This window comes from Apteryx rowi, unplaced genomic scaffold (assembly GCF_003343035.1).
Source record: "Apteryx rowi isolate R43461 unplaced genomic scaffold, aptRow1 scaffold_84, whole genome shotgun sequence".
Lineage (NCBI taxonomy): Eukaryota > Metazoa > Chordata > Aves > Apterygiformes > Apterygidae > Apteryx > Apteryx rowi.
This window is the reverse complement of record NW_020451138.1, coordinates 1,922,324-1,941,004: the sequence shown is the minus strand read 5'-3', so window position 1 is coordinate 1,941,004 and position 18,681 is coordinate 1,922,324. Positions and strand designations below refer to the sequence as shown.

At 36.7% G+C, this 18,681-nt stretch overlaps 1 protein-coding gene across 1 annotated transcript in view; it reads right to left on the bottom strand.

Moving 5' to 3' along the window:
• Nucleotides 1–18,681, bottom strand: part of RIMS1 (regulating synaptic membrane exocytosis 1) — a 354,268-nt gene that overhangs the window by 202,581 nt on the left and 133,006 nt on the right. The gene's annotated exons all lie outside the window — the stretch shown is intronic.

The following is an 18,681-nucleotide window of genomic DNA, read 5'->3' as shown; positions in this document are numbered from 1 at the left end:
GTTGGGGGCTTGTTTTGTTTTCATTGGTGTGAGTCACTGTCGGGACAGGCCTACCGAACTGTGATGGGACTTGAGTCTAGCGTGCCAGAGCTCTGGGCAACCAACTCCCAACCTCAAATTACTCCCCTGCTACAGACAATTGATACAGTGTTTCTCTTTAATTAAGTACTCTCATATAACATATAACTACTTTCATATAACGTATGAAAGTATAACATTATCCTTCAAATAAATTCATCATTTACTGCCTGCATTTTTAGCTACATCCATAACAACTACTTACCAGAGATGTAAGACCTAAAGAAATCTACTAATACAGAACTAAATGTACCAATTAATAGAATGTAAAAGCACCGTATTTTGTACTACTAGAAAATGATCATATACCATCTGTCTTGTTTACAGCTACAGATAATAAATAAATAAGTAATAACCATGTGTCCTTGGCAATCACAACCAAGCTGTGTACATAGAGGGTGCTTCTTAGAATCTTAGGATGCTTTTCTTAATTCCAGATACACTGCTAAACACCAACACACACAATAAAGCCAGACTCTACATTTCAAGTCTAGATACAGTACAAGACAGTCTTATGTACAGGAGCAAGTAACAAGAGAAAAAGTAAGAGGTTAATCAGGAAACTAAAGTGCATGAATGTTAAAAATTGAGACAAAGACAAAAGGAGTTTCTGAGGCAGAAGAACAAAGAAGGACAAAATACCTGAAGAAAATAAAAGTGGCAGGAATTTTGTCACAGATGCAAAGACAGAGATGTGAAGAAAAAAGGCTGAAAGCTATTTGTGAAAATAAAAAAGAAAACTTATGAGTTTAATGTGGATAGGAGTAAAAGAATGGGTAAAATTCTGAAGTAAGAAGATCAGTAGGATGACAAATGTTGGAATGAAAAATATGCTTGAATTATTATCTCTGTGTAAACACAAAAATGATACAACACTGGTAAAATGATAAAACGCTTGTAATGAAAAGGAACTGAAAAAACAACCACTACAGGAAAGAAACTGTGACAGGACAAGGCTCTGTTAGGGAGCTCTCTAATTCTCTGGTGGGGGGGGAGTGCGTGCCCTACAAGGTAAGATGAAAATTCCCAGGCATTTTGCGTATTCAACATAATTCAGATTTATTTAAGATACCCTAGAAGAGACCAGCTGTTTAGTTCTGAAGAATACCTAAGAACTTCCAATACCATTTCTGCACTGTCTGACCATACCACACTGTGAAAATATCAAACTCTCTTCTTCCTGTATCTGAATTGTGCCTTTATCAAAAGAAGGCTGTTATATTTCTTCTATTTAAGAAAGATAATAAAATAGCAATTAAAATACTTTAATTAATTCACAAAAAAAAAATCTAATCAAAAACTACAATTATTCCAGCAGTGGCACAAACATGTCTTATGTTAAAAATAGACAGATAAGCCTCAGTAGGATAATAGGAACAGCAACTTCTTCAAAAAAAATGCTAGTCCTTTAAAAAAAATCCCTTAATTCTAAAACACTGTATTTCCTCCATCTAATTTACATCTCAAAACAGAGATTTAGTCCATCAGACAAACAGAATATTATTATTATATATATAATCAAATAGATTTTTAGTCTATCTGGTCTTATTATTACAGGTATTTCAAATACTGGGAAGACTAAAAGGAAAAAAAAAACTTAAAAAAATGTCTTGACAGACGCTAGCACAATTGTTAGCTCATTAGACAGTGCATGTGTGCATGCATATGTTTGTGTATAAAATTTATGTCAATGCTATAAACCAAAGCCATGAACCAAAAATATGCCATTGCCTATACTTTACTTGTTTACAGAAATGTTAAAAACAAATTTTACTAAAAATTACATGAACTGGAGTTTGTTTAAAGGAAGGAAAAGAATACTACAGTAAAATTGAAATATATGTATGCATGCATATTTCAAATAGTAAAGATGGGGACAGATTTTATTCACAATTTAATGTATTTGATCATTTAAAGTACATACCAAGTATGTAATAAACTAGAAAAACTAATTTACATATTCACCTTTGCTACTGTAATTACTTTTTATGGAAAAGATTATGAAATTCAAACAAATAGGATTAGCTAATGCACAAATAGACACAGATAAATACAGAATACAAAAGAAAGAAATACTAGACATGTAAATACAAAAATATTTTTCCACAGCTGTCTTTAAACACTACCATTTCAACACAAAATACMTACCAGTCACTACAGATTACACATGTAGGAAATCTGCATTATACTCACATAGAAGCTACGCTACCATCACTGTTCAAGATTCTCTTCAGGACTTAATAAATGCTATGTTTGCCTTGAGCTATATTCGGTCCAAAAGGAAAAATGATAAAAGCCTTTTTTTAAGAGGAAAAAAAACCCCCCAAACTTGAGGTGACAAAACAGTTTCAGTAATAAAACTGTATATTGAAAAACATTTTTATAGAAGTATGTGGAGCAAGCAATCTAGCAGCATGCAGGAATTATATCCTGATTGAATATACTGGGATGTGGTCCAAACTAATCTAAACTAAAGCAGGTCTGTGTAATAACTTATCTTAACAATCCACAGATGTTAGGCAACCAAACAAATGCTCTGATGAAGGATTACAGTGCTCTAATGTGGCTTCTGGACCTCCATGCAATGCATCAGTAAAATGAAGAGTGTTAGACAATTTTACTCTGGCCTGTCACTTCAAAAATGGTTTCTGTTTACTTTTTTCTGGATGGTGAGCTCTGATGCAGCACTACAGTAAGTCATTCAGCACATCCATAGTCTGATTTTTGATGCTGGGTTTGTTTCTGGTTTATTGGACCCTTGCATAAATCAATGCATATCTGCACATGAAGCTATTAAAGAGAACCACTAAAGGGGTACTCCTCATTCAAAGAATTCATATGCACAACTCTGGGAAAATATGCATTTTCACAGCACAGCAAGGGGTTCTAGGCTTTACTGCTACATAACAAAAACAAAGTGGTACATACAGGACTTGGCAGAGGTGAGTCAACAATGCCCACACAGATTCACATAGAAAACATTACAGGCTGTGTGAAAACATGCTAGCATGCTTGCCTTCATGTGGAATATGGTGTATTTCATTCACAGAAAAAGTATTCCTCAAACTTACTCTTACAGGTACTGTTGAATGTGATCCACAATGAGTAGGAACAGTTTTCCTGTACTAACACAATATGAAATTCCAACTTGAAAGATCCCATAGTAAATAATATATACAACTATACACACAGAGAAAATGAGCATTTTCAGTTAGAAAAATGAGAACACTTCTTTAAGATTGTATATTTACAAACTATATTTTAGAATGGAGAAAAAGGCTTCTTTGAATTCTAATTTGATGACTTCCTTCCAAACATGCAGTGGGATGCTAAAGTCATGTTTGAGGGAAAACAAACTTTATTCTACATTTGTTTGACACATGCCAGGCAAAATTCTCACTGACGTCAGTGCAATTTCCACAGATAGCCTATATGCAAGCCCAGATTCTTAGGTGGCTTCATTATGTACACATGCCTTCATGGTTTTCAGTTTGGGAATGACAAACTCACAATATGCTGACTCCCATGCATTCCGCTTCATCTAGGTACAGGAAATTAGGCTTACCAGCCGTGTTAAAAGGGCAGGCCACAAGCTATTCCTTACTGTACCTTCATTCTATCATTAGTAATCATTTCCCTTCTGAAGGGTGTATATGCAATTTCTTATCAGTTTATTGCTTTTGCTCATGTTCCTTTAGCCCACTTCTTCTATGAAGACTTTAGTTACTTCAAGCAGACCCAATCAGGCAGACCCTCTTCTCTGCCTGAGGCCCCATTAACTTCAGTGGAGTTCTGCCACATCCTACAAGTCGTCTTTTGAAAGTCAGAGGGAAGGAACATTATCAGTTTTCTCTTATGAAATTTTTCATTCATAAAATCAAGTTAGACCAAAGGTCACTTAATTTTTCTGGGATAACATAATATATATATATCAAAACATGGAATTAGTATACAGTATTACAAAATGAATTATGTAACATAACCCTAGCTAAAGTCTCATGACTGCTTCACTCCATGAAAATCTGAATAAAAGCAGCTGAAAATCTACTCAAATCCCTCAATCCACAACAAATCCAAAATCTAGATAAGCAAAACAAGCAAATCAACTCCCTTTGTTATGAAAATGTACTTGTGAATACACGTTTTCATTAAACACATTTTTCAAAACTGTACAGGCAGTTGAGTCCATCCAGTGGCTTCTGACCACCAAACGGGAAGGTCTTCTCACCACCTCCCTCCTCTAATGCTCTTCTCCCTCTACTGGTTTGTCCTCTCCCTGTTCTTCCTCTTCCTTTCTCTTTCTTACTCCCAGGTACACGGTACCACATGCACCCTTGTACCACCTCTCTTGATTATCAGGTCCTCCTAGGAGCCACTTGAACTCAAAAATGTAGTAGAAATTTACCTGTAATTTTTTGTTGGATTCATTTTATGTCACATCCATTTTTATCATGAATAGTGAAACCATATGGCCAGGAACAAGCAGGCAAATGGGGAGAAGAGCAAGTGTTTTCCATGGCAGCGGCTTACTATCTCTTGTAGAACTACATCTTAAAGCCATATCAATACCAGTACATGAAACTTGGACAGAAATTTTTTGGGCACCAAAGCCAAATGACATGAAATAACCTGCAACTATACTAGGATTTCTGCTGTATTTCAAAACCAGGTAGCTGCATACAAACTGCCTCCTGGGAACAGGCCTTGGAGCACTCCAACTCCCAGGCCACCAGGAAGACTTGATGAGACTCAAGTGCTAGCCAAAATCTTGCCAAGTAACCTTCAGTTTAGTAATTTACTGGTCAGCTTACTAGTTCAGACATTCTAACATCTAGGAACAGTCCCAGATTTGTTTAGTTTGCTCGTACAAAAGTAGCCTAGGAGTCTAGTTCCTGCTTTTGCTGAAGCCTCTCCTCTAGCACAAAGGATTCAAAAGGACAATAAAATTCTTGAGGTGAAGTGAAGCCATATGCAGAAGACAAAAAACAGAGCCAGCCGACTGCTTTGCCCACACTGGTATTCATCAGACATAAGGGACTCAGCCACTTCAGGATCATGATATAAAGCACCATCTTAGCATTCCTTGTTCTTCCATTCCTGTGTGGAGCTGATTTTCTTCAGAACTTAGGTTTTCAGCTTGATATGTTATGCAAACAGTTGGTCCCTTCCCCTTTCTCTCCCCACACCCTCCAATAATGTTTCAACCCACTGGACAACCGCAATAAAATTTTACACAAGCACAGAAGTTTTCAAGGTATTATGTTCCTATAAGTTCATGAAATAGGCAACTCTGTAAAAGCCCTATAAATATTTCATTAGTACAATCCTTTCAGGATCACAGAATCTATGCAGCAATTCAACTGCAAGACATGATCATAAGGAAAGAGGCCTCACTGCTCACAGAACTACTTGTCATCTTAAACTTTGTATTGTCATTTAAATGTTTGCACTGACAACATTCATGAGGTAGCTTTAAAAGCCTACCATATCAGAATTTTCCCCTTGTACCAGAGATATCATTTCATATTCTTTTTCCGCTTGTCTTTCGTAGTTAAATAACTGAGATGTTAACTTTCCAAATCAAACCCTCTGTGCATGATTAAGGATGACAGGAAGACTCGTCTACATGTAGATGCCTATAGGCATGCCAGGTATTTAACTTCCCATTACTGTCAACTGATGTCTAGTCAATAAGGTCAACAGAATCCAAAGAGAATCCACTCACCCTGAAGTGTACACATCAAAATAAAATGAAATCACCTTCCTAATCATAAACTCGTGCCATTAGAAATATGTCAGCATACCCCACCTGGCTGCCACATGCCACTTAAAAAGGGCACAAGCCTACCTCAAGACCTCTGTCACACTTGCCAGCCATATGCATATATCTCATACCAAAAGGCATCAAGAATAGCATGAGAGATCTACTTTTAAGCAACTGAATCCTACATTAATCTTAAGAAACTTATCCCTGGCCTATGTTTCTAAACGCACAATTACAAACTACCAATACAGACAGGTGGAAAATGTGCAGTGGAGTAATAATTCAAAGAGTTAACACTAAAAGTTTTTAAGACAGTTTTGTTGACATTGCTGCTAGCAACAGCATTACTAGTCATCTTAAGATAAAATTAAAACAGAAAACAACTGACTTTCTACACATGCCTTGCTGACAAAATCTCTCAGATACAGCTGCCAATCTTTCTGAATGCTCCCAACAACTACCACAAAAATTAGACATTCTCTAAAGTAATCCTGCAGCAAACTGAGTATTAAAAGTGATAATTTCAGGCAACCATAAAGTTATCATAGGAAATAATATCTCTAAAATAGCCCACATCCAGGTGCAAGTCAGAATCACAATGTACTTCTCTGAGAAGACGGCAGAATCTCTAGCCTTTGCAGTTCAAGCAAGGAAGAAACCAACATTGCTACTGGAGAATTAATATTTTTTGTCTAAAAATTCCTACCAGCAGATTTACCTGCAGTAGTTTTAAAATTTCCCTCTCTACAAGTATTTCTTTATCTACTGTACAAATAAATGAATTAATGCATTTCACTAAGCACATACTACAAAAATTGCATTGATTGATGTTCTTACAATTGCAATCCTATAAAGCAAGACTACAGCTTGGACAAATCTTTGAAATCCTGACCTCAGCTTCCTTGCAGCTCAGCTTTTTGTGTTCAGGATGACTGTTTTTAGGTCTGCTTCTAACTAAAATGATCAAAACTTATAAATTTATAATTTTGAGAAAGATGGAAGAGACTATCATACGAGGAGAAGGGGGGAAAGGACGAAAGGAGAGTTTTGTCTCTTAACTTGGCTGGTTGAAATTCAAAGGGACTCAGGAAGTAGTAGTCAATAGTTTGGATTGATTTGTTCTGGGCTTGAGAATTTCATTTTTGGAAACAAAGCAAACTCTCGAGAAAATTTTATGGAGTGTCAGACAGTACAGTCTTTATTCATCCACAGGTCATCATGATAAGGCTTACACCACTTTTCTTGACACTCCTCAACAGTCCCAAACATCCCAGTGGTTCGGTTCGTCCACAAGCCTTGTAGTTAGCCTTATACCACTTAATTCCATTTTTTCCATATTGCTATACTCCCTCCCCCTTACTCATCTTGTCCGTAATACCTAGCTTCAATCTTTATATTTTCACTTCCTCAGAAACTATAGAATTAATTCCCAACAATAATCACTGCTTTAGAAAGCTCTGTTTGTGCTTTCACATTTTCCTCATAAATCAATCTATCAATTTCTTTTTCAATTTTGTTTCTCTTGCCTGAACTTCCTTCAATTTTTTAACATCTTTCTGGTAATGTAGTATCTGCAAATTACTAGTCATACTTTCCATAATATCAGTCTCCATTTTCCACAGTCCATTAGACTACACTAGAAATCATTATCTTGATAGGTCCTTTTTGTTCCTTCTTCTAACCATACAAAACAACAAAAAGATTTGTCTAATTATTTGAACATTTGACTGCCTTGATGAGCCACAGAGGCATCAACTATATTCCTTTTAATTACTTCATGGTTTCCATAGTTACAGATACACATGGAATATCAACAAGAATACTTTTTAAAATGACAGAAGTCTAACAAATTAAGATAAATGTCATGAAACAGCCTACAGTTAGTACTGATATCAAATTTTAGATGTCTTTCAAAAAACAGAGATTCCCACCAGAAACTTTCCACTCCATTTATCAACTTATATCATTACAAATTGTAGTAAAAATATATCCACAGAACCAGATTGTCTTTAACAGTGCATGAGTGTGTTTATCTTTTCTGCAGAAGCTTACACTAAAACATTATTTATGTTTCAATACTATTCTTTCATACAAACTATGTCAAAATACCTAGCAGAGAGACAAGAGAGCATTTTTTATAGAATAAAAAATAATTCATGAAGAAAGAAATTAGAAATGTGTAGATGCAGAGAAGTGCTGAAGAAGATGAGTCAAAACGAAAACACAGTTAAACAGCAGAGTGGAATTCTTGAGGTAAAAGATAAAATGTTGGAAGGAACAGTGAGTGGGTCAAGTGAAAGAGGTTATAAGAGACCTGATAAGCATGAACTAAATTCTGATTTTATTTTCCCCAACTCAAAGAAAACAAAGAAAACATAATGTTGCCCAGAACATTTGTAGAGTCTCCATCCTTGGAGATATTCAAACCTAAATGGACATGGCCCTGGGCAGCCTAATCTAGTTGGCATGCTCTGAGCAGGGGGTTGGACTAGATGATCTCTAGAGGTCCCTTCCAACCTCAACTATTCTGTGATTCTGTAGGAATGAAGCACTGAGAAATCTAAATATCTCAACACAGTGGATTTTTAACTACATTAACTATTACTACACTTGTAATTCTTCATGCTAGAAGGTCTGCCTCTTTGTTGTCTATCTATATAGACTTCTACCTTAAAGCAAACAGTGCACAAAATCTGAAAAGTTCAAAGTTGAAGAGACACTGTACTCACACAAGTGATTATGCAAGCCCACAGCAGTGAATAAGCTGAAGTATTTGCTTCCAGTAGTGTACGACAGTCTATAAACTGTCTGTATCTATAAGCTACTTCCCTCAGCTATCCTGGAGCTGAAGATTAACACCACCACATCTTGGTGCAGTGACTGAGTGTTTGAAAGCCTCCCATATGAGTAAGTGAGAACCAGGTCATCTTAAATTTATCATACACAATCTCTAGTGATTTCAGTAATTGGTTTGTTTATTTTGTGTCAAAACAAGGTGTGAAGAGCTGAAGGTGTTCCCTCTAGATTCACCAGAGAATGTCTGCCTAAAACTTAAACTAAGGGTTTCCAATCTGTGAAATGTACATTGCTACTGAGCAACTCAGAAGACCATAGTGGCCTCAACAACTGCTAGGAGCACGGGGTGAGAAGGAGGCCTGTTCTGGGTGGCTCTGACTGCAGGGACAATTCAGGGGAAAAAAGCAGTGGACACAAGAGATAAGTGAGGTTTGCAGAAACTGCTTGGAAGGGACAGTAGAGCTGAGAGTGACTGAGCGCTATGCAGACAGGATGCAAAAATCCGGGGGTTGTGAGGAAGAGGATGGTTGTGAAAGTAGGGACAGGAAGCAACAGATGAAGGCTGGCAGGTCAGGAGTTCCCCAGTGGGAATGTCTCATGAGTTGAATGGATAGCAGAGCAACAACTCTGTTAGGACAAAGATCCTTCCTGGCGACATGAGAACTACCTGCCCAGGGAGCGTAAGGAAACATATGCAGTGCATATCTATCTATTTAAACAAATATCCAAAGCACTCTGGCTGGGGAGAGGGGGAGAAAAATTTTGTCACACTGCAGAATAATTTTGTTGCAGTGATCTCTGCTGTACAGCTTGACTGAGGCCTTCTCTGACCATCTTGACTGACTGTCTTTCTACATGCTGTCTTGCAGGCAATCAAGGTGGATGATTACTAACTCTGCTTACCCAGAATCTCCTTCTGTTCCCCACCAACTCATACGCTGGGAGATTCTGGCCGTTGAGTTTTGCATAGAGCTCCCATGTCCTCAGTTCCACATGAAGCCTAGATAAGACTCTCAGAGCCTTATAACCAAATTGTGAAATCAGGCCTCTAGCTTGCACGTGATTCAGTGAGGGAGAGGGTGGCACAAAAGGTATGCTTCCTCCTGCGCCCAGCAGTCCAGCACACAGCCCAGTCCAGCCCTACCACTGCTGCTGGGGATGGTGAGGACCCCTGTCGCTGCCCCTCAGAGACTGAGAGCCAAACAAAGACATTGCAATCCTCCTGAACTGATTTATTACAAATACTCTTTAATATCACATACAGATACAAGACTGAACACAATCCAGATAAACCTAGAAATGTAAGCTTAAATAAATTAAATAATGGTAGCATTCTACCAACTTGACTCTTTATGTTTTAACATTTTTAAGCAAGTGCAAACATGTTCATACTGAAACAGCAAAATCATATTATATGACTGCACATTGGTTTTAGGTTATTCATATGCGGTTGGTGTATCCAGTCTTCAGAATTAAAAAAATATCACCACAGTGGAAATATATATACAGAATTTTGCAAGTTTGGGGGATGTTAAGTGTTAGATGGCACCTACTTATAACAGAATATTTTGCAGCAGTTAGTACTGCTCAGTAAGAATTTTAACACAAAACAGGATTATGCCCTATCCATGATAAACAAATTCATGATGTAGCTTCCTTCATATAATTACAGATACTTATGTTTTTTATGTTATTTGCTAGGTGTAAACTAGTTTCTGTAAATGCATGAAGTGTTTATATTACAGAAGGCACATTTTCTCAACTTTGATATGATCACTGTAGCTTCTTAAATATTTGCAACAGCTATTTTGAAAACAAACATATGCTTCTTTTTTGTGTGACATTCTGCCTTATACAGATCAGCAGTCTGATCTCCACTTCTGAAAAAGCTGACTATACTGACAAATCACAGCATACCATGTGAGTTAGCTAAGCATGTTATTTGCAGTTATGCCCTTCCTGCAAGGATGACAAAGACTTTTTTTTTTTAATTTCACCTTTGTTGATCCTACCTTCTGGGATGCCCATGGTCCTTTCTCTTAATTCTCCCACCTCTCGCTCCAGGTGCAAAGTCTGAGGCTAAGTTGATTAAGTCTGTGCTATCTGTGCTATCAAGCTCGAGCACAAAGGAACCTCAGTAAATCTGGGATGGAAGATTTGAGGAAGGGGAAGAGAGAATATCAGTGTTCTACAACAAAATTGAGTGGATATCTAATATTTAAAAAAAACTGAGGAAAAGCAATGTATTTTTGGTATGGAAAAGTGTAGATTTTTAGGAGAGTAAAGATTGCAGGATGACTGAGAAAGGGGTAAACAACTGTGAGATTGAACACGGAAGATTCAGAAGATAAGAAAAAGGAAAACAGGGCAGGAAAATGCAGTAGAAGTTTCATGACAGTTTAAGAATATCTTAAATTTTTGAACTGATCTAAAACAATGCACTGTTGACAGCCATTCCACAGATCATCACTGGTATCAATTTCAGAAGTCTGCTGTCCTGATTTTACAATACCACTGGCAGATCACACAGGGAAAGAGGAGAGTTTCAGTAAGGTAAGAAGATGTAAAGCAGTGCAGAACTTTACAGTTGGGAAATTCAAACAGTGATGATATTTCATTATCTAATGTGGCTACTGTTACAAAAACAGGTTCAAGAATTGAGATCAGAACTTTGCTAGATGATTAGACAACCATTCTGATCTTCTGCACTTACCTGTACATTCACAGATATCTAATGAGGCTTTGTATTTCCTAAACAAATAAAAGACATTGTGTAGTGATGACTTAAGGGTATGGGGGGAAAGAAGTCACAGTTAAGTATATCCAGCTTCTTCAGCATCAGAAAAACAGGGATGTGTACTCCATGGTGGTACAAATATAGGGACCATGAGCCCTTGGTCCACATTTATATATTGGTGAAGATGTTTTGTGATCAAACGTACAGTCCAGATAACTACTGAGTTGTAGAGACATACACTTCCCTCTTCTTCCTGTGTAAAAGCATAATCATCTTTCCTACATCTTAAGTGTATTTAATGTTAAGTATTCAGTCATATTTAACATAACTGAACACTAAACACAAGCCATGAGGTTTGTAGGAAGCAGCAGTATTTCTTATCAGTTGATCATGAAACACAACTGAAAAAAAACAGCTTTCAGATACACCCAGCCCTTTGCTGGATTCAAAAAAGCTTGACCCTTTTTTTCCAGCTGAAAAGACCATTTTAACCAACCATTCCCAATAATCTTTTGTGCACAGTACCTTTCCTCCCAGTCCTGATTTGACCTATGCATGTTCTCCTGGATCCATTTTAGAACATTTTTTAATAATTCAGATTACATAACATACCTGCCAGCATCAGCCCAGCCAAACAAAACAACTTTGTTTATTTAAATCCAAAACAGACATAATAGACAAATCACACAATTTCGCCCTCATCCACAGACATGGGTTTTTATTTAGGGTTTACTAGAAGATTTTATTCCATTAGTATCTATTGTTTCTAAAATGCAAGTTTAACCATTAATTTATATTTCTCACTAGTTTACAATTAATTTCAACTTCGTATTGAAATACTTTAATCAAGTCAATAGAGTACATATTAATAAGGTTAGTACTGTTCTACTCTAGTTGTCTCAGTAAGTTTTAGTGATTATACTAAAACCACAGGTTTATCCCAGCTAAATACAACTGGTTTAGTGGAGGTCAGACTCTTCTGGCCCTGTGCTCTTTAATAACTTTCTCTTAACCACTTCTGCTCTTTATTGTCTCTAGACAAAAGAATATGGAGAAAGAAGGGAAGACCTGTTGGATGAGACGTGTAGAACAAAGAAAGGCCACAGGGATAGGGACAAACAGGTGCAAAGGTTCAAAGTACGGTGAAGAGGAAAATAAATCTAAAGAGACAAGAATAAATGGAAGAGAAAAATTCAGAGAGAGGCAATACGGAGAAAGTGAGACAAATACGAGAAATTGAAACGAAGCAAGTTTGTTGGAGAAGCAGCAAAATGGGGTTGCCATGTTGTCACACTTCAAAGGTTATTTCATTTGAAACAGAGATGATGCATGGACAGATATAACTTATTTCAAAGGGAATGGCTCTTCCTTTCCTCAGACCTAAAATGGTATTTTGTTTGATTTTTATAAGTTTCATTCTACAGTTTTTCAGATACTTTATTTTGGTTTTAGAGGTCAGAAAAGAAGGAAGATATATGGGGGATTTGGGGTTTTCTTTCTCTTTTAAGACAAATGCATTTTTGGCAAGCTTTATGTCTATTCATGCAAAATCAATCAAGAGTGACATTAATGAACCTACACACACACATGTGCACTAAAACAAGCCACCTAACAAAAGAGCTTACTAAGATTCTTACTACTCAGTAGGAAACAGTGGCAGATTGAAAGTGAGAAACTAAAGCTCTGAAGGGAAACACAGCATTTCAAGCTGCTTTTGTAATAATCACTCAGGATTACCATCTTTTATTTGCAAATCCTTTACTTCTTTTTGTCCTGCCTATTTTAAGTAAACAAGAACTACTCTGAAGTTTCATGTTCAACCAATAGAAGAAACCTTTTTTTTTAAAACATTGGTGATAAGAATATTTCTAGCCTTTGATTTATACGTAAGTCTTGTTCTTCCTTTTTGAAGCATTTGCTGCTTTGATCCTGTCTGAATGTCAAGCTCTTTGCATAGAAGTCGGACTATTGCAGCAAGTTTTTATATGATCTTAATGGCTGTCTTTCAAACTAAATTGAAGTAGAAAAGACTTTTTCCTTTCAGTTTCTAAATCTGTATATATTTACTTATCCTCCATAAGAAATATTACTATATATAGGCATGTAATCATTTTGCTTGAAATTGTTGCTGAGACTATGCTATGTCACTTGGTGTGCAAGCACAAGAGATTTTTCTTTTTGAAACATGTATAGTATTTGCCATACTTAGTCACCTCAAAGAGTTTACAAGACAGAAGCCTGAAAGTTGCTATATACTATATTAATCTTGAATACTGTTCTCTTTCCTTGTTGTTTGAAATACATGAATCATTGCACTTGTTTAATACGTGTGACATTTAAAGTGGAAAAGGAAATTACTGGGCAGCTAAAGTTAGCCATCCAAGAAAGCTCATAGACCTAAAGGAAAAAAAACTAACAGAATACATACCTTTCAGCTATTCGGTAAGATAAACTGCTGAGAAATAGTAATTATGGTTAAAGTATTTGCTGGGGAGGTTATATGCTTAAAAGGATAGAAAAATACAATTGTCATATCTACATTTATAACATAGATGCAGCCAAAAAAGAGAGTTCTTAGTGGCATATGAACAGCTCTATAACGAAACAATAAAATGTAGATTGCTATCTCTTAAATTTGAGAACAAAATGAAAAATGAACACAAACTAATAACGATGGTGATAAACTGTATATCACTGATTGTATAAAGTATTATTTCCCTTTAAAAAAAGAAAAGGATTAAATGAGGATTTCAAGAGGACAACTTTCCAAAGCAAAGTTTCAAAAATCTACACTCTTTACACTGAACATGAGCTATTATTTAGTGCATCAAATCAAAGGATTAAATCTAGTAAATTTACTGAAGAAAGCAGTTACTATACATAAAGCTAAAAGCTAGGACTCTACAGCATCTAGTATGACACTGGTTGCCTATGTTTCCACAAACAAACAGAGCCCTTAATCAATACAGTTAACAGAGCCAGAGAAAGATTCAGAGCAGATTCAGTGTAATTCAGAGCAACCTGTCACTCAGAGGACACTGACTACATCTCCAATAAGTGTAACAAAAGCTTAGACACAGCTCACATATAATGCTGGGTTTTCAGCTGGAACTGCTTCCCACCCAGGCTGGCAGGTAAGTGCGTTAACCTAATCTCTCCTGGACACCCCAGCAGACTTCACTTCAACAGTCCACACAAAAGACCAGGAGGGTAGCTCCTTTGATGTAAGCAACAGGCTCATCTGGAATCCTAGCTGAATCATCAGAAAAACATGTGCATAGGGGTATACAGCAAAGGGGTATAACTGGCAACACAAGATATCCACAGATATGCAAGAGTAACTTAATTTATATGCCAAAAGGGTAGTGAGAAAAAAACAAAACAATACAGAAAAAGCGGGGGAAGAAATCTTCCTCTGTTTTAATTCACTACTCCAGCTTGTTGCTTTTCCTGCYGCATTGCCCCTACACAGCCAAGAAGTTGTCCCTGTGGTTTCTTTAACCCACCCACAAAGATAGTCAGATCAGTCCCTGGAACAGGCTAAGAAAGCTGACTTCTCTGCAGATATACAGCCTGATCCAAATTATCCTAAGGGGTAAAGCTGTCGGGCTGTGAAAGCTCCTGTGAGCAGTTTGCTGGATTGATCTTCAACTGCCCTGTGTCCATTTGTAGAAGCTATTTGGCCAGAAAAGGTTACAGAAGAGAAAAATGAACCTGACTGATACATGCCTATGTAAGTAATAAAATACATGAGTTTTGATCACTTACCAAATGTTGCAGAGATGCCGGTTACACTACTGTTAATATCATCTCAGGAACATTCAAAAAATCTCCTCTAATCATGACAACACAATCATCATGTGCATGCGTCAAATATTTATAGAGATTCCTAGCAACATCTGGTCTACAATAATTAATACATATTTCCCAAAATGCCCAACTTTTTACAATGCAATAATCTCCAATCATTTTCACAAAACTGATCAATAAAATTTTTTTGCTATGGGACTCTGCTTTATGGGCAAGGTAATTACAAATGTAATAAATCACAAAGAAAAAACATTTAATTCCAAGGTTCTCTGTAAACCTGTTACATAAAAATTAGTTGATGCATATTTAGCTCGGTATACTGAAATTGCCCAATAAATGATTAAACTTCAGGACTAAGGAACTTGTAACTCTTTGGAAATCTCAGTCTGTATTTAAACATGATTAGGCTTTACCTCCTGCTTAAGGAAATACAGATTACATTTTCTGCAGATATTCACTTCTTAACCTCTAACCAGTCATTAAACAACCAGTAACAAATATTTCATACCATTTTATACAACAGCTGGGGGAGACGGTTAATTTATCTTCATAGGAAGGAACTGTAAATGGGTTCACACATTAAGGGAATCAAAAAAAAAAAAAACCCAAATGGAAAAAAGTTACAGGAATTCTCTCTATGTATTTGCTTGGTTAATATACACAGTTCTATCCTCAGCCTCATGCATTCTATTTAATAAAATCATATACCTCAGGTGTATCCATGACAAACTGTCATAAGCCCTAACTAATTGCAGAATTGAAGATATATAGATGGCAGTATCCATCTGTTAAGTAAAAGCATGAAAGGCTCCAGGATGTAAGATATAAAAGATGTAAAAACATAGATGGAAGTATCCTTTATGTAGGACATAGCCTGGCTAAAAATACACTGAATTTTAATCCTGGATGAGGATTAAGGTTATTTATTACAAAAAGAGATGGAGAGAACAGATTATATCTAGTCCTAATAATGACTTTGTTCTCCAGAAATTTTTTTATTTGTCAGTTTCTCACAATGCTTAATAATGTCATAAATCTTATTAAATCTTTGTAACACAATTTTTTTAAAACTAATACTGAAAATGTGTGTATCTTTCAACAGAACAGCCCCATAATTCAGATGCTGAATTTAGTTATGTTTAATGTCTCCACATCACTTTGTAACAACTAAGAACAAAGAATTGTAACTCTGCAGCATTCATAACTACAGAAACATTAAATGTATAATAAAGTCATACTTGGTCCAAAAAATCTATATATCAGTTTAAAATCCCACCACTTGAAAGGATCTTACACGAATCAAGGTATAATGATTCAAGCTGAAAGATATAAATTCCAAGAAGAAAATAAACTGATTAAGAATATCTCTTAGGGGAGTGAGGGGCACATTCTGGGCTGTCGAATCAACCTGAGTTTAAATGAAAGAGTTCTCACATGCTCAGGAGAGGGTGGCATACTGTTTCGGTAATGACCATGAAGAACCTAGATTGTCAGAAGCTGAACAGGGGGTTCTGGCAGTTCGGTTAGCAAAACCTTTTTTTACAGAAGGATGGTCCAGGAGACCAGGACCAGGAGAAACCTTCCAGTAACTCTTTAATGAAAGCATGTTAAAAATTGTATCCTTACACAAGAGGACAGTTCTCAAATACCACTGTCTGGCACAATTTCAACTAGGATAGACTGTTTCACAGCAATAAGAAACAAGTATATCTAGAAAACAGCCTGCTACTGGAAAAAACTGAAGGTGCATTGCTCAGATAAAAAACTCCTCCATCAGGCACTGTTGGAGGACCAATAATTCTGACCGAGCTCTTTGTTTGGACATGACGAGACAGTTCTGCTGCTGTATGATATCCCCCCAGCTACCCCACTGAATAACAAATTCCTTCAAGGGCCTGAGCCTAAACAAAGGCTAGGCATTTTCCTGGGCTGGGTCTTCTGCACATTCAGATCTGCCTCCACCCTGTCTTTAAAAAAAAGGGAGACCAACAGTGTCTCCAGTCTCTCAGGCTAAATTCCATTAGAATATCAATTAGAACAGATACCAAGTTTCATAGCTTTTGGGTGAAATCGATTAAAATTCAGAAGGTTTGAAATGTTTGCCTGCCCAGTTTGTCTTCACAAAGTAAGCCCTTCCCTTCAGCCCTGTTCCATGTCCAGCAACTTCCAGTGGCTTCCATGAAACCACTTCTGCAGTCTTCCCTTGGAGTTTTTTCCTRTAACCCCTGTAGCTTGGCTGTAGCTCCTCACACTCTACTTATATGTTGAGGTCTTCTTGGGACATGCTGCCTGCTTGACCCCATGCTCCTGGACATTCCCCACGTGTGTGCACTCAATTTTTCCTTAGATGTTAACTGCCAGACTTTTTTCCCATCCTACCTGAAGCTGCAGATGATGGAATACAAAAGCAACCTCTCTGGGCTTGCCAGAGCTGCCATGTTGCACATGCAGTCCTCCTCATAGATACACGTATGAATTTCAGATACGTTTAAGTGAAAAATTCAAGGAACAGCTCCAGATTATGCACATCTATGATTCCAACTGCCACATGTTTTCTCAATTATCAGGTTGCCTCTGAACATGAACAAATGCTGGTAAGTATTAGGCAACCGTGATCTGACACAATACAAGTATATACATTACACAGCTGTTAACAGCAATAATGGTACTTCTACTGAATTTCTATTGCCAAAGCATTGCACAACATTAATTCACTTCCAATTATTAGACTCACTGTACAGATGCACAGTGGGAAAGTGGGTTATAGCCACATTCACCCCATCCTCACTCAGCTAGGAGACACTGGCTTCCACATTGTCCTCCACCTAACCTTTCAGATCATTAATTTCAAACAGTTGTAAGTCTATCTAATGAAACAAAATTATTCCCTAACATTTTGATACAATAAATATATACAAGTGTGATTTCAGAGGAGCTAGGCATGGACAAACTAAAGTTACCTATACCATTCGCAATCTCTGGATTAGCCATCTCTTTACTTCAAATTCCTGGGTTTGGTACTCCAAGATGACTTCTTACAGACTGAGATTCAAAACATGACATGCAGCACAATGGAGACAAGTATTAAACTAACAGATATTTTAAAAATTTGTTTTTTAAAGGTCATATCATGAATATAAGTATATTCCCATGGAATATCACGAACAACATGAGATGCGCTTCTACACCTCTTTTATTAACATAGTGTATTTGCTCATTAGTTCTGTATTTCATTGAAAAGAGAAAATTTCTGTATTTGTAATACATGGTATATAGTGTTTTAGAAATCTCTACTGATACCGCTCATTTCTGTACTGCTGACAACTAACACATTATTCCATCACAGAAATGAAGCTAACAAAACCACCATAAATACACAGTACCTTGCAAAGAACATTGTTGGCTTAATTTGAAATGGAATAGGGCAAAATAAACTCAGAAATTATAATGACTGCAAATTGGATAATGGCAATGAAAAAGCCAGTGCAATTTTGGG